At 42.0% G+C, this 15,670-nt stretch overlaps 1 protein-coding gene across 1 annotated transcript in view; it reads left to right on the forward strand.

Annotated features, from left to right (window-relative positions):
• The window catches only part of VRK1 (VRK serine/threonine kinase 1), a 119,063-nt gene that overhangs the window by 60,164 nt on the left and 43,229 nt on the right, over positions 1 to 15,670 (forward strand). The gene's annotated exons all lie outside the window — the stretch shown is intronic.

The following is a 15,670-nucleotide window of genomic DNA, read 5'->3' on the forward strand; positions in this document are numbered from 1 at the left end:
ACAGAAATACCAAATCTGTCTCCAAAGAGACAGAATATGCAGCCTGTTGGCTCAGCCGGTGATGCTCACCTCGCTTTAATATACTGGCCCAGAGATGAATTTATAATAAAACAAAAATAAGTTTGATATTAAGCAGAGATAATAGAAACAGAAAAATGGCTACAAACAAAACAAAAATATAATCACGCTTTCTAGTGACTAAATCTTAACAGGTTACAATCCTCGCCAATGAAGTTCTCTCACCTTCAACCACTTCTTAGCATCAACAACTCTCTCAGCCTGGGATCCACTGTTTATGGAATGCAAAGAGCAGTACCTCTTTGTTCCCTCCGTAATGGATAACCAAAATGTCTTTTTGCTTCTCCTTATATTCCCCAGGCTTATTGTCTTTGTCACCACAGTGAACATGACCCCTTGGGGTTCAGACTCCAGTGTCTTCCCATCCTGATTTCACATCCTCATGTTAATTTTCTACTCCTGTTTCACTCCAATACAAATGAACTGTCCATTGTCTTTGGCATCACCATGCTAAATTTACATTAGAGACAAGGAGATAACTGTCATCCCTCTTGTCTGGAAGAAAACCTGTTTCTCCCTTTGTTTAGTTACAGACTTTAAAGCATAATATCACTATGAATCCATAATTCCTTCTACAGTGCTAAATACCTACATTTCAGAACGATATTAATGACCGGTGTGTCACTGGCTTTCATTTGATATCTTACATGACATTCTTTATAAATGGCATGACAACAATGTGTTAGGTGTAGTGAGTTTGTCAGGTTGATAGAAGTTGCTATTACATGGCAGTGAACCCTTTGCCAGTGGGCACGGAGGGGCTCTTCGGGACACAGTCATGGACAAAATTGAAAGGATACCATTATTGTTTTAAAGGGTCATCCAGTTGTGAATGAAGGTACTACTGAGGAAGCTGTTGCTTTTGGGAGACTTATGTCCAGATACAGAGTGCCATTTCAATATCGTGTTTAACTGCCAGAGAATTTCTTCACTTGCTAGGAATGATGGTTTTGTTACTAGAGTATTGACCTGATTATGGTTTCTCATGAGTGTTTCAGAGATTCTCTGTGCTGGTTCCTGAGAGAAAGAATGTCTAGATTACATACCCCTGATTATCTCATCAATTCTCTAGCATCTAGATTGGTGGGCGGACAAAGGTATTATGTTGTCTCATCTCAAATTCCATTGAAAATTTCTTTATTGTGGAAGCTAGTCTGAAAGGCTGGGTAATCTCCTCAGGCCATCAGTCAGTCTGGAGAAGTGGTTAGGACTGGAGAGCATTCAACTTTTTAAAATTAAAAGCTTTATCTATAAGGCTAGGTCTACACTACGTACCTTTGAGCAACACAGCTCTGCCACTAAAAGGTGCACCGTGTAGCCGCTGTTTGTCGGCAGGAGAGAACTCTGCCGCTGACCAAAAAAACTTCCACCCCCAACAAGCAGCAGTAGCTGCTTCTGGCAAAGCGCTGTTTGCAGTGGGCTTTTCGTCAGCAAAACTTTCATTGTTCCGAGGGGTGTTTTTTCATACCTCTGCAGGACAAAAGTTGTGTCAATCAGGTTCCAGTGTAGACAAAGCCTAACTTTCAGACTTCTTGAGAGGAACCTAGGGGGACACTGCTCAAAATGTCCAACAGAAGATCAGTCTTGTACACAAACAGCTAAATAAGGATCAAAAGCTCTAGTAGCAGGGGGTCCTCCTGCTGTTTCAATGACTAGAGAGTGAGTAATTGCCTACTTACAACAGGGAACTTTGACTGAGAAAGGAAATTGGTTAAACTAATTGTTGACACAAGGAGAACAATCTCCATTAGGAAGTTTGACAAGTTGGTTGCATCAGAAAGTAAGACTGCTGGGAACCTCCTATTCCAGGGATGGACATGAATAGGTTCTAACCCAGGCACCCGTAGTAGGATTGGTCAAATGTCCTTTTCTTTGCATTCCCTCCCTCATTCCTCTACCTCTTTTATGTTGAAGACAGAAGATGGAAAGGACAGAATTTTTCATATTCTCTTCTCAAACTGGCTAGGTAGACGATATGGATGTGACCTAGTGTGTATGGTTAGAAACTCATCTTGTAAATGTTTCCACTGTTAAGTAGACCAGGTCCATCCTTGCACATCTGTGGTAAGTTTGGACCAAATTCTGTACTCTGATTTGGGTGCATATAGTCCTCAGAAAATTACAGTGAGATGGATAGGGTTAGCAGAAGGTTATGGGGAATGAACAATGAACAAAGCCAGTCAGTGACAGGTTGTGACATACCAGGGTACAATCCAGACTAATGAGTAGCTGTGTCACTTCTGCCCTGTAACATGGGGTGCCCTTTACAGTGCCTTGCTTCTGTAGCCTCCAATCTGAACTGCTCACAAACAGCTTTTGGCATGTGTCACTCCCAGCTATGTTTGTGTATGCTGCAGCCAGCTAGCCACACCTTGGCTCTTATCAGCCTTAAAAATTACCATATTTCCCCCCAGAAATGTACGTCCTATACTTCCCAGCCCTCTCCTGGCCAGTACGAATATACTGAATCCGTTATTCCTTTAAGAGAATAATATGCAAACAACTTGTTACCCCAAATGGAGTTACCCAGATACTTGAGCACACTGGATTAGATAAAACAATACAACTAGTTTATTAATTGCAAAAAGAGATTTTGAGAGTACAAGTAGCGAGGCATAAAAGTCAGAAATGCTTACAAGAAAAAATAAAACACTTTACTTGTGCCTACCTTAACAAACTATATTAGATTCAAAGCAATTTTCTGACCACATGCGCTTTAGGTCAGGACCCCTCCCTCAGCATCCAACGGCTGCTTCCCTCGTCTCTTCAGGTGCTGTAAATGCGATGGGGGTGTCTTGGGGTGTCTGCCCCTTATTTTTACAGTCTTGTCCCCCTTTGAGAAGAATTTCCAGCTGGGAGCAAGGTGACAAGCAGTCTGTGTGAAAGGAAACTCCATGATGTTTCTTTGCTAAAATGTGGATTTTTCACCCATGCTGTCTTTCCTGCCAAAGAATGGCCATTTAGCAAGTAGTGGCCCACTGGCCTTGTTTACACCTGGCTGAGGCATCAGCTTGTCCCTGAGCAACTGGTTTAGCCATTCCCCAGACTTATCTGGAAAAAATACTTGTAGACCTGATTTTAGCTTACATTCATAACTTCAGCTATAACACTGCTACACGCATTTTGCCATATTATTAATCAGCAAATTATGAATTTTTAAATGATGTCTCAGAAGAGATGCGTTGTACAAAAACTATTACACTAGTGTGCAGGGCATACGGGTATATTCTGTCACACAGGTGAAGGCAGAAGCCTGTCATTTCTTCATTGTGGTGAGAATGAACAAGTGGATGGATCAAATATCCAAGACTTATACCTGGAATTCATTCACATCTTTTGTATTAAGCATTGTATAGTGGTAGGTAGTTGACTCTCTAAACTTTTGTGCCCTTGGCATAAGAGTGCTCTGTGTTGTAATTTATTGCTACTATTTTTAGAATTAATCCCCATTTCAAAGTTAAGGTTGAACCCATTATCTATGTAAATTCTATGTCCTTATCAATAATCCTCATATTTCATTGATGAGATGTAGATAAGAAAGGGAAGAATATGCAAGTTAAAACTCTGAGAACTCCTTTAAAATGTCTTGAATAATAGCTGTTCTGTCCTCACTAGCCTGCAAAAACTAAGCAAGCATCAGGAGAAGGGACTCAATCAACAGCAAACTAAATGATATAAAGAGAGATTATTTTTCACCTGTTTTTTCTGGAAGGGTAATTGAAAGAGACCGAAGTCAACTAAACTGAGTATATTAAAACAATGCTCCCAACCTAATGGATCAAATCTATTGCTTTAAACTGGGGCTGGGCAAACTACGGCCCAGGGGCCTCATCCGGCCCTCCAGACATTTTAATCCAGCGCTCAAACTTCCACTGGGGAGCAGGGTCCAGGGCTTGCCCTGCTCCGGAACTCCTGCCGGGGAGTGGATTCCAGGGCTTGCCCCGCTCCAAGCGGCTCCCGGAAGCAGTGGCATGTCCCCTCTCTGGCTCCTATGCATGGGGCAGCCAAGGGGCTCTGCATGCTGCGCTGCCCCACAGCTCCCATTGGCTGGGAACTGTGGCCAATAGGAGCTGCAGTGGTGGTACCTGCAGATAGGGCAATGCACAGAGCTGCCTGGCTGTGCTTCTGCATAGGAACAAGAGAGGAGACATGCCGCTGCTTCTGGGAGCTGCTTGAGGTAAGTGCTGCTTGGAGCTTGCACCCCTGCCCCCCTCCTGTACCCCTGCCCCGGTGCTGATCCCCCTCCTCCTGCCCTCTGAACCTCTTGGTCCCAGCCCGGAGCACCCTCCTGAACCCCCAACCCCTCATCCCCAGTCCCACCCCAGAGCCCGCACCCCCCAGCTGGAGCTCTCTTCCTCCCTCCTCCCCCCGCACCCTTGCCCTGGAGCCCCCTCCCACATCCTGAACAATCATGGAGCTCATTAAGAGTATCTGGCAATCATGGACCCCTTCATCCCTTCCTGCCATGTCAAAAAGGGCCAAATGTAAATATTATGTCCCATCCAAGGGATTTAAATATCTCAACTCTCATCTTCCCTCTCCCTGGGCTCTCTGTTGGTGTCGGTGGCCAAGGAAAGGAAATGACAGGGGCAACAAGGGCTGACTCCCAAATCAAAGGATGTGCGCCAAAGGAGAAAAAAAAAAGTGGTAGAAAAGTTGCAAGTCAGGACTGCCAGCCAGAAAATGCTTTTGGGTCATTAGGAGTTTAATGTTTGGGACTCTCCTACATTGGGGACATACTGCCAGAGAATGCTTGACAGGAGTTCTCCTTTTTAGTTGATGAGGGGAAATCTGTAGCCAGATCTTCACTGCCAGCTGCACTGGATCCAGTGGTCTTGGTGTCTTGTTAAATAGTAGAAAGCTCTCTACCAAGTCTATTTTCTTGTCAGAGTGGCGTGGTTTTTCTATATGGTCTCATCAATCTAGGGTCTTTCCAATGCAATCCCTTATCCAGCATATCCTGGATTTTCTATTGCACCAGGGTTGGCAATTACTTCTATCAAGGTCCACCTAGCAGCAATATCAAGTTTTCATCCTTACATGGATACTGTTCCATATTTTCAAATATGACAATCAGATTTTTGAAGGGCCTGGAAAGGTTGTACCCTCAGATAAGGGAACCTATTCCATCTTGGTACTTGAACCTAGTTTTGTTGGTGCTCATGGGGCTACTATTTGAGCCTCTAGCAATATGTTCCTTACTACACTTATCACTGAAGGTAAGCTTTTCCAGTAGCTATTACTTCATCTAGGAAGGTGGTTGTGCTGCGTGCGCTGACATCCGAACTGCCTCATGCAATCTTCTTGAAGGATGAAGTATACTTATGCCCTCATCCAAGATTTCTCTCTAAAGTGGTGTCTAATGCTCATATTAACCACTCAGTTTACTTACCCATGTTTTATCCAAAACCACACACCAATACAGAGGAGCACCGCCTGTACACCTTAGATGTTCCTCATAGACAGGACTAAATAATTCTGATTGTCAGCCCAACTATTCACAGCCATCACAGACGGGATGAAAAGTCTCCTGGTCTCTTCACAAAGAATTTCACCTCTGATAACTTCCTGCATTCATGGATGTTACGATCTGCGGCCATTTCCTTGCCAAACAAACTGACAGCACATTCCACAAGATCTCAAGCAGCCGTGGCGGCATTCCTTGTGCAAGTCCTTGTCAAGGAAATTTGCAGAGCAACAACCTAGTCTTCAATTCACACCTTTGCATGCCACATTATGCCATCACTCAGTACTCTAGAGATGATCCTAAATTTGGACAAGTTGCACTCTGGTCTGTGCATACAAGAACTCTGATCCCTCCTCCTACTTCATGGCTTGTGAGTCACCAAGAGTGGAATGCACTCAAAGAAAAAAGTGTTCCTAACCTTCTATAACTTGTTCTTCAGGATGTTGAACATGTCCATTCCATGACCCACCCTCCTAGCCCTCTGCATCAGTGTTGTCTGGCAGAAAGGAACTGATGTGGCTGGGCCCTTTTTACCGATCCACAGCGGCGTGCAGCAGCAGAGGGCACTTGAGCTGCCCTACTGGACACCACTGAGGGAAATATTTCGGACTGTGCACGCAAACCAAGAAATGGAATGGGCATGTACAACACATCTCGGAGAATGGTTACAGAAGGTTAGTAACCCTTTTTTCTGGAAATTCTAATCACCAATCACTTTCCCCTCCTGATTCAGTGATTTATATCCAGTCCCTTTTTGCCTTTGATGAAGAAAAGACCCCTGCTATCCCAGTACATCAAGAGACAACCTGGTAACCCTAGCTCCCTCAACCACATTCTCTGGCCATTAATTGTCACTCCCTCCTTTTAACAAACACTTTCAGTAGCTAGCATGAGTCCTGGCCTCGCCCAGATAGGTTTCCAATACAAGCAGAATACAAGCTTTCTCCATCATCCTTAAAAAGAAAAGGAGTACTTGTGGCACCTTAGAGACTAACAAATTTATTTGAGCATAAACTTTCATGAGCTACAGCTCACTTCATCGGATCCATGCAGTGGAAAATCCGATGAAGTGAGCTGTAGCTCCTGAAAGCTTATGCTCAAATAAATTGTTTAGTCTCTTAGGTGCCACAGGTACTCCTTTTCTTTTTAAGGATACAGACTAACACGGCTGCTACTCTGAAACTTCCATCATCCTTATATCCTTAGAAATATCTTCTCCCCAATATTTCTAGGCTTTCTGTTTTAAGAACCAGTATCTCCCCCTCCCCCCCCCCCAAATCTGGGCAACTAAGAAACTTATAGAAGGGAGAAAAAAAGCCATATTCGGAGAGAAGCCAGGATGATCCTTAATGCCAGTAAGTGGTTATTACTGGGAAACTTTGGGGCACCAATGTACGCTGTACCCCCCTCTGCTCAATCACCCCAACTGTTGCATAATACTAACACAAAGGGAACAACTTCCTCTTCCTCCAGCCTATTTTCCCCCTCATAACTAGAAAAGTAGCAGACATCTGGCTTATACTTTTCAGCCTGAAGGAAAGTGTGGGGAAAAAGGAAGCCCCCTTCCTAGCCACATAATTTACAAGGATTAAACTCCAGGGGGACCCTCAAAAACAAAATTAGGTTTTATCTAGCTGGAGAAAACTACCTTCCCCCAAAACCCAAACCTTCCTGAGAGAATCCTTCCTTTCTCCAAAATATCTTTTTGCAACAAATGGTGGGGAAGGTAACATAGTATAAGACCAAACTACATCATATGGTCCAACACTGATTTTTTTTCCTACTGAAAAATGTACATAGTAAGTAGCATGTGCAAGTTAATTACTGAAAGAAAACCTTTGCAGGCTAAAAGGGAACTGGCAAATGAAAAAAGCTGCAGTTAACTACATTTCATAGGTTTCAGAGTAACAGCCGTGTTAGTCTGTATTCGCAAAAAGAAAAGGAGTACTTGTGGCACCTTAGAGACTAACCAATTTATTTGAGCATGAGCTTTCGTGAGCTACAGCTCACTTCATCGGATGTATACCAACTTGATGATCACTTTAGATAAGCTATTACCAGCAGGACAGTGGGGTGGGAGGAGGTATTGTTTCATGGTCTCTGTGTGTATATAATGTCTTCTGCAGTTTCCACGGTGTGCATCCGATGAAGTGAGCTGTAGCTCACGAAAGCTCATGCTCAAATAAATTGGTTAGTCTCTAAGGTGCCACAAGTACTCCTTTTCTTTTTACATTTCATAGCTTTGCTTGTAGTAGTAAAACTTAGTGTCATTTGAAGCAGTCATTCTCAGCCTGGCATTTATGCTATACTTTGTGTCGCCAATTACACAGTGATGGCGATGAATGGAGAATGCCCATTTGCAGATGTTTTTAACTTTGCAATCATGAAAGATGATGATTTGATTTGGAATAAATTCCCAGGGCGGCCAATAGGCATGCTCGGACCCTCTGACTCCAGGGGCCCCTCAATGGAAGCTCAGCTTGAAGTGGGTGTAAGCTTTCAAATATTAAATGGGAGGGAGAAGCTGAGGGTGATTGCATTTGACCTTTAGATTATCACTGGCTAATTCCTGTGCTGCTATAACTATGCTCAGAATCCAAGATTTTGACTGTGCACTGTGCTGGGTTACTGGTAAAATCATTCATGGAGTTGTGACATCCTTCTGCATATATTGTTAGAGGGGAGCAGAGATGTCCTAAGTACATATCCCATTATACATCAGGAGTTCCCACAAAATTATTCTTTGGTTTAAGGATAGAAGCATCCCTCAAAATGTCATGCCTTCATTTGGGAGTCTGCACCCCAAATTAATACTTACAGTTAATATTTCACACAAACACAAAAAGAGCATGTATGTACTGCCTGTTAAAGAGAGAAACCACAGGGAATGAGAAGGACGAATTTATCTCTAGAGTTAGTCTTAATATTGAAAATAATATTGTAAAGAATCTAAATATTACCATGGATTGCTTTGTAAAATAGATGACAGGATTTCTGCATAAAGGCTTTGCATAAATGTGTTCTATATTTGATTTTTAACAAAACAAATATTGGCATACACAGTGATCATTGGCTACTATGGAGGTCAGCAGCATAATATGCAAAACACTCAGGTCTCAAAAATATAGTGTAAATCTAATGCCCCTTTCATCCAAGGATCTTAGTGCTTTATAAATATTAAGCCTCCCAATATGCCTGCGAGTTAGGTACTATCACCATTTTACAATGGGAAAACCGAGGTACAGAGCGGCTGTGTTTTTTTTCAAAGTCAGATGCTAAAATGGATACAAAATCCAACAGAGGACTGTCTCCTGCTCTATCCATTACATAACACTTTCTCTCTTGGTGCACCACACAAGCCCTGGAATTTAATAGTTCTTGGCTGAGTGACAGCCTTAATTATTTTCAAGTGATGTTGGCCTCCTATAGTTGCCCCGTGGAATAAAACAGTTTAGCTCTGTAGCCAAGACTGAGACTAACTATAGCAGAGTTTGGGGTAAAGGGGGATTCCAATTTTTTAACCCTTCAAATTCTTTTATACATGGCACATAGGAGTTTATCCAGATCTGTGCTGGATCAAGTCTCCTTTGTAGCTGCACATGGATGAACTAATAGGTTCAGCATCCAGTACTCTGCTGGACCAGGAATTAGGTTTATCCTTTTAAAGCTGGCAAACATGTATTTTCTGGACAGTCTCAACATTCACTTGACTGCTAGTCCAGAGTCTCTTTTTTTTTCTTTTGAGTGTTAAAATTGAATTAGCTGGAAGTATGAGGAAAAGGACCGTGACCTGGTCTACACTACAACATTTTGCAGGCATAATGCTATGGCTCTGTAGTGTGAGAGAGTGCTTTGGAGAGCTTTCCACCCACCCTTCAGATCAACAAAATGTGAAGTGTGGAGATTCTCTTTTGATTATCATACAAAACTGAATTGACTCTTAGCTACATCAATGGAACCACACTGATGTTGATGAAGGTAGACTGTAGCCATCTTATTTAGAAAAGGTCAAAACAACAGACTGGACTTCTACATAGTGTTTCCTCCAACATGCATGGGCTGAAATTGTGGAAAAGCAGCATCACTTGTCCCATAACCTCAGCTGTGCAGAACACAGTGCCAGCCACAGCCTCAGAAACAACTCTGACATCATAATCAAAAAGGCTGACAAAGGAGGTGCTGTCGTCATCATGAATAGGTTGGAATATGAACAAGAGGCTGCTAGGTAGCTCTCCAACACCACATTCTACAAGCCATTACCCTCTGATCCCACTGAGGGTTACCAAAAGAAACTACACCATTTGCTCAAGAAACTCCCTGAAAAAGCACAAGAATAAATCTGCACAGACACGCCCCTGGAATCCTAACCTGGGGTATTCTATCTGCTACCCAAGATCCATAAACCTGGAAATCCTGGATGCCCCATCATCTCAGGCATTGACACCCTGACAGCAGGATTTTCTGGCTATGTAGACTCCCTCCTCAGGCCCTATGCTACCAGCACTCCCAGCTATCTTTGAGACACCACTGACTTCCTGAGGAAACGACAATCGATCGGTGATCTTCCTGATAACACCATCCTAGCCGCTATGGATATAGAAGCCCTCTACACCAACATTCCACACAAAGATGGACTACAAACAGTCAGGAACAGTATCCCCGATAATGTCACGGCAAACCTGGTGGCTGAACTTTGTGACTTTGTCCTCACCCATAACTATTACACATTTGGGGACAATGTATACCTTCAAATCAGTGGCACTGCTATGGGTACCCGCATGGCCCCATAGTATGCCAACATTTTTATGGCTGACTTAGAACAATGCTTCCTCAGCTCTCGTCCCCTAATGCCCCTACTCTACTTGTGCTACATTGATGACATCTTCATCATCTGGATCCATGGAAAAGAAGCCTTTGAGGAATTCCACTATGATTTCAACAATTTCCATCCCACCATCAACCTCAGCCTGGACCAGTCAACACAAGAGATCCACTTTCTGGACACTATGGTGCTAATAAGTGATGGTCACATAAACACCACCCTATTACCGGAAACCTACTGACTGCTATTCCTACCTACGTGCCTCCAGCTTTCACCCAGACCACATCACACGATCCATTGTCTACAGCCAAGCTCTACGATACAACCGCATTTGCTCCAACCCCTCAGACAGAGACAAACACCTGCAAGATCTCTATCAAGCATTCTTACAACTACAGTACCCACCTGCTGAAGTGAAGAAACAGATTGACAGAGCCAGAAGAGTACCCAGAAGTTACCTGCTACAGGACAGGCCCAACAGAGAAAATAACAGAAGGCCACTAGCCATCACCTTCAGCCCCCAACTAAAACCTCTCCAGTGCATCATCAAGGATCTACAACCTATCCCTCACTCTCACAGATCCCTCACTCTCTCAGATCTTGGGACACAGGCCAGTCCTTGCTTACAGACAGCCCCCCAAACCTGAAGCAAATATTCACCAGCAACCACACACCACACAACAAAAACACTAACTCAGGAACCTATCCTTGCAACAAAGCCAGTTGCCAACTGTGCCCACATATCTATTCAGGGGACACCATCATAGGGCCTAATCACATCAGCCACACTATCAGAGGCTTGTTCACCTGCACATCTACCAATGTGATATATGCCATCATGTGCCAGCAATGCCCCTCTGCCATGTACATTGGCCAAATCGGACAGTCTTTATGTAAAAGAATAAATGGACACATCAGATGTCAGGAATTATAACATTCAAAAACCAGTTGGAGAACACTTCAATCTCTCTGGTCACTCGATTACAGACCTAAAAGTCGCAATTCTTCAACCAAAAAACTTCAGAAACAGACTCCAACGAGAAATTGCTGAATTGGAATTAATTTGCAAACTGGAGACCATTACATTAGGCTTGAATAAAGACTGGGAGTGGATGTGTCATTACACAAAGTAAAACTATTTCCCCATGTTTATTTCCCCCCCTCTACTGTTCTTCAAACGTTCTTGTCAACTACTGGAAATGGCCCACCTTGATTATCACTACAAAAGGTTTTTTTTCGCTCCTGCTGGTAATAGCTCACCTTACCTGATCACTCTGGTTACAGTGTATGGTAACACCCATTGTTTCATGTTCTCTGTGTATATAAAATCTCCCCACTGTATTTTCCACTGCATTCGTCCGATGAAGTGAGCTGTAGCTCACAAAAGCTTATGCTCAAATTGGTTAGTCTCTGAGGTGCCACAAGAATTCCCTTTCTTTTTACAGATACAGACTAACACGGCTGCTACTCTGAAACCTTCCTAAAACATGTGGCTCTGCTCTGGGTGCTGGGTTAGGAACTAGCATTCTCCTAGGTTCTGTTCCTTGCTTTATCATTGAGTCTCTGGTCCTCAATTTCCCCCTTCTGTAAAAGCTGGGGATAAATAGCACCAACCCACCTTTGTGAAGTGCTCTGAGGTCTATGGATGAAAAGCTCTATATAAAAGTAAATTATTGTTAAATTAGTTGCCTCCCATCTTTCCACTCCTTGTATTCCTCACCACGCAGTGAAATGAACTAATACAACTTTCCCTTGGTTTTTAATGAATTGCATTCTTTTCAAGAGGATGCTTGTTTTAATGCGAAGAAAAAGTTGATAATATATCACCAGAACTGCTATAATTTTTCAGTTTGTGTATTTTGAAGTAGTATTGTGAGTACAACAAATTCATCAGTTGTTGGGGGGGAAATAAAAAGTGTATATTGATAGAAAATACATTACTAAAATAAAAGGAATAACAAATAGTATAATAGCAAAACGTGTACAACAATCTTCAGTTGTTTATGCAAGTTGGTTTTAAATGAAAGATGTTTTGTAATGCCAACAAAATAGCTGTATTTTACTTTCAAGGTAAAACAAAACAAAACCAACGTTGTAGTACATTTTCTTCAAATTGCGAGGGGAAAAATTAGTTCGGAGGAAAATAGCTTCAAATAGATGTAGAAGCATTGTTAGGAAAGCAAACTACAACCTTCAGCATTCCTACATCTATCAATGTTAAACATAACCTCTATGAGCATACATTCTATGGTCCTGGGTAGGGTGAGCATATATTCCATGGTCCTGGGTAACCTGAATAACTACAGTTCATGCGAAAGTATTCCATCTTTATCTTTCCATTGCTTACCATAGCAGAGTAGAATAAAGTTGACCTTGTTGGCCTGAACTTTATTACTGTGATTTTTTTCTTAATCTTAAATGTGTGTTTTATATGAAAACACTCCACTGTATATTACATTATCCTTTTGAAGCCAAATATTTTGCATACTGTGAAAAGCTACTTTGCAGGGTTCAAGAGAGTGTGGTACAGTAAGGTGGTTAAGAACAGGAGTCTTCAGAACAAATGTTTTGTTGGCAGTTGTGACAGGTGTCTTGGCGGGGCCATGTACATATAATGGAAGAAAATTTTAAATCTGTTTTTTTTTTTTTTAAATGTTTCTGTGGATTCCATGTTGCCTCTACAGCAAGGTTCAAGGCAGTGACAGTGCGCTTTTCGGTTCAACAACATTGCAGAAGAAGATTAACTAACAGTCATGATTCCAGACTAGAGGATTCATTGTGTGTATGTGGGAAAACAATGTCCATAAGGCCACAAAGGCAGCTAAAACTTCCCGCTTTTCTGGTGCCCAAACTGCTCCCCATACATAAGCTCTGGAATTGCATCACAGCCCTAAGATACTGCCAAAGCCTGTTAAATTGTAGAAAACTGTAAACATATACAAATGATTTGTCTGCTTGGGGAAAAATTCCAGCCTAGAGAATTCCAGTGTTATGAAAAGACATAGGATAAATACAAAATCTTTTTTTTTTCTTTAAATGAGCATCCAGGTAAAAGATACATGTTTGCTTGTTGAAAGTTGCAGGCACAGCATCATGTAAACACACCCCTGCCTCCCAGGGTGGGAGGCTGAAGAGTTTAGGGCAGAACTAGTTTTATGTTGGAAGTTGATTTCATTTGTGGTGGGGAGTTTTTGAGCTGGATGCAGGAGGATACTCCTATTAGCAGTGTGGCTCCAATTATCTGAGCACCTCATTCATCCAACCCCAATCAGGTATATATTCCAAGAGGTTATTCTCCAGATTCTGAATCAGGTTACTGAGTCAGTCTGACCTGGGTCCATAGATTTATACTCACTTTCCTGATGTTATAATCTCTCCAGTTTATATTTTTAATTATTTCTCCTTATACACTCATATTCTATGGCTGTTTGTAAGAGCTGCCAGAGTCAAACTACCTTCTCCTGGAGGGACAAGCACCCAAACAGTGAGTCAACAGTGTGCCCTTATTGCCAAGAAGGCCAATGGCATTTTGGGCTGTATAAGTAGGGGCATTGCCAGCAGACCGAGGGACGTGATTGTTCCCCTTTATTCGACATTGGTTAGGCCTCATCTGGAGTACTGTGTCCAGTTTTGGGCCCCACACTACAAGAAGGATGTGGAAAAATTGGAAAACGTCCCACGGAGGGCAACAAAAATGATTAGGGGGCTGGAGCACATGACTTTTGAGGAGAGGCTGAGGGAACTGGGGTTATTTGGTCTGCGGAAGAGAAGAGTGAGGGGGGATTTGATAGCTGCTTTCAACTACCTGAAAGGGGGTTCCAAAAAGGATGAATCTAGACTGTTCTCAGTGGTAGCAGATGACCGAACAAGGAGTAATGGTCTCAAGTTGCAGTGGGGGAGGTTTAGGTTGGATATTAGGAAAAACTTTTTCACCAGGAGGGTGGTGAAGCACTGGAATGCGTTACCTAGGAAGGTGGTGAAATCTCCTTCTTTAGAGGTATTTAAGTTCAGTCTTGACAAAGCCCTGGCTGGGATGATTTAGTTGGGGATTGGTCCTGCTTTGAGCAGGGGGTTGGAGTAGATGAACTCCTGAGGTCCCTTCCAACCCTGATATCCTATGATTCTAAACGTCTATGCTGTTGTTTACCCCTACTAACCTCAGCTACAGGCATCCCCAGCAGAACTGGTCCAAACTTGGAATTCCATGTTTCTCAGGAAATTTCAGCATTTCAAAATTTGTTTTTTGTTTCAAATTGGGATGAAAATAAATATAGTTTTTTAAAATTTGCAATGGAATGAAAATTCTAAAAAAAATTCTGTTTTGGACATTTTTTGCTTGGAATTTTGAACTTTCATTTTGAATTTTTAATGTGGGTTTTTAAATTTTTGTTTATATTTTTTACATTAGTTCATGACATCAGTAATAGTAATGCATACTTTGACAATAGTTGAAATATCCTATTTTTATTTAATTTAAAAAAATGAAGGGCCCCTTCTAGTTAGTACAGAAAGAAAAGTCTTTTCTAGATTCATGTCTCCTGTTTGTGTTGAAATAGTTTGAACTTTGATATATTTGACTGTTACTGCTGACAAGTCATGAAATATAACAATAATATAAAAATGAAAAAATAATTTAAATTTTCAAAACAATGTTTCCTGAAATGAAATTTCAGAATTTTGTGAAATAAACTTTTCTTTAGATTTTTTTTTCCCCATGGAAAATTTTGTCAAAAGTGGTATGACAGATAGTAATAGGCTTAATCTGCAGCAAGGGAGATTTAGGTTGGCTGTGCGGAAAAAAATTCTGATTTAGGGGTAGTTAAACTCTGGAATAGGCTTCCAAGGGAGGTTGTGGAATCCCACCTATCAGGGATGGTCTGAGTTTACTTATCAGCCTCAGCATAGGGGTCTGGATTTGATGACTTCTCAATGTCCCTTCCCGCCATACATTTCTGATTTCACCCCCCAAAAAATGGTTTAATCAAAAGGTTTTTTTCTGACAAAAAAAAAATGGTTTTGATGAAAATTTTCTGACCAGGTCTTAATTCACAGATTATTTCAAAACACAGGTACCCTTTTTGTTGATGACTACCTGAACTCTAATCTAGAATCATAGGACTGGAAGAGTGGGATCAGCTTTTCCATTTTTGCAGGATTAATTTTCTAGTGACCAAAGCTGCGCCCTGGAGCCACACTGCCTTGTTCCTCCATGTTCTTTGTATTTCAGTACTGTCTTGTCTGGGCAACGGAGAAGGATCTGACATGGTTAGGATGCACTCCCTTTTAGTGGCTGACTTGATCTG

This window comes from Lepidochelys kempii, chromosome 6 (genome assembly GCF_965140285.1).
Source record: "Lepidochelys kempii isolate rLepKem1 chromosome 6, rLepKem1.hap1, whole genome shotgun sequence".
In the NCBI taxonomy this organism is placed as follows: domain Eukaryota; kingdom Metazoa; phylum Chordata; order Testudines; family Cheloniidae; genus Lepidochelys; species Lepidochelys kempii.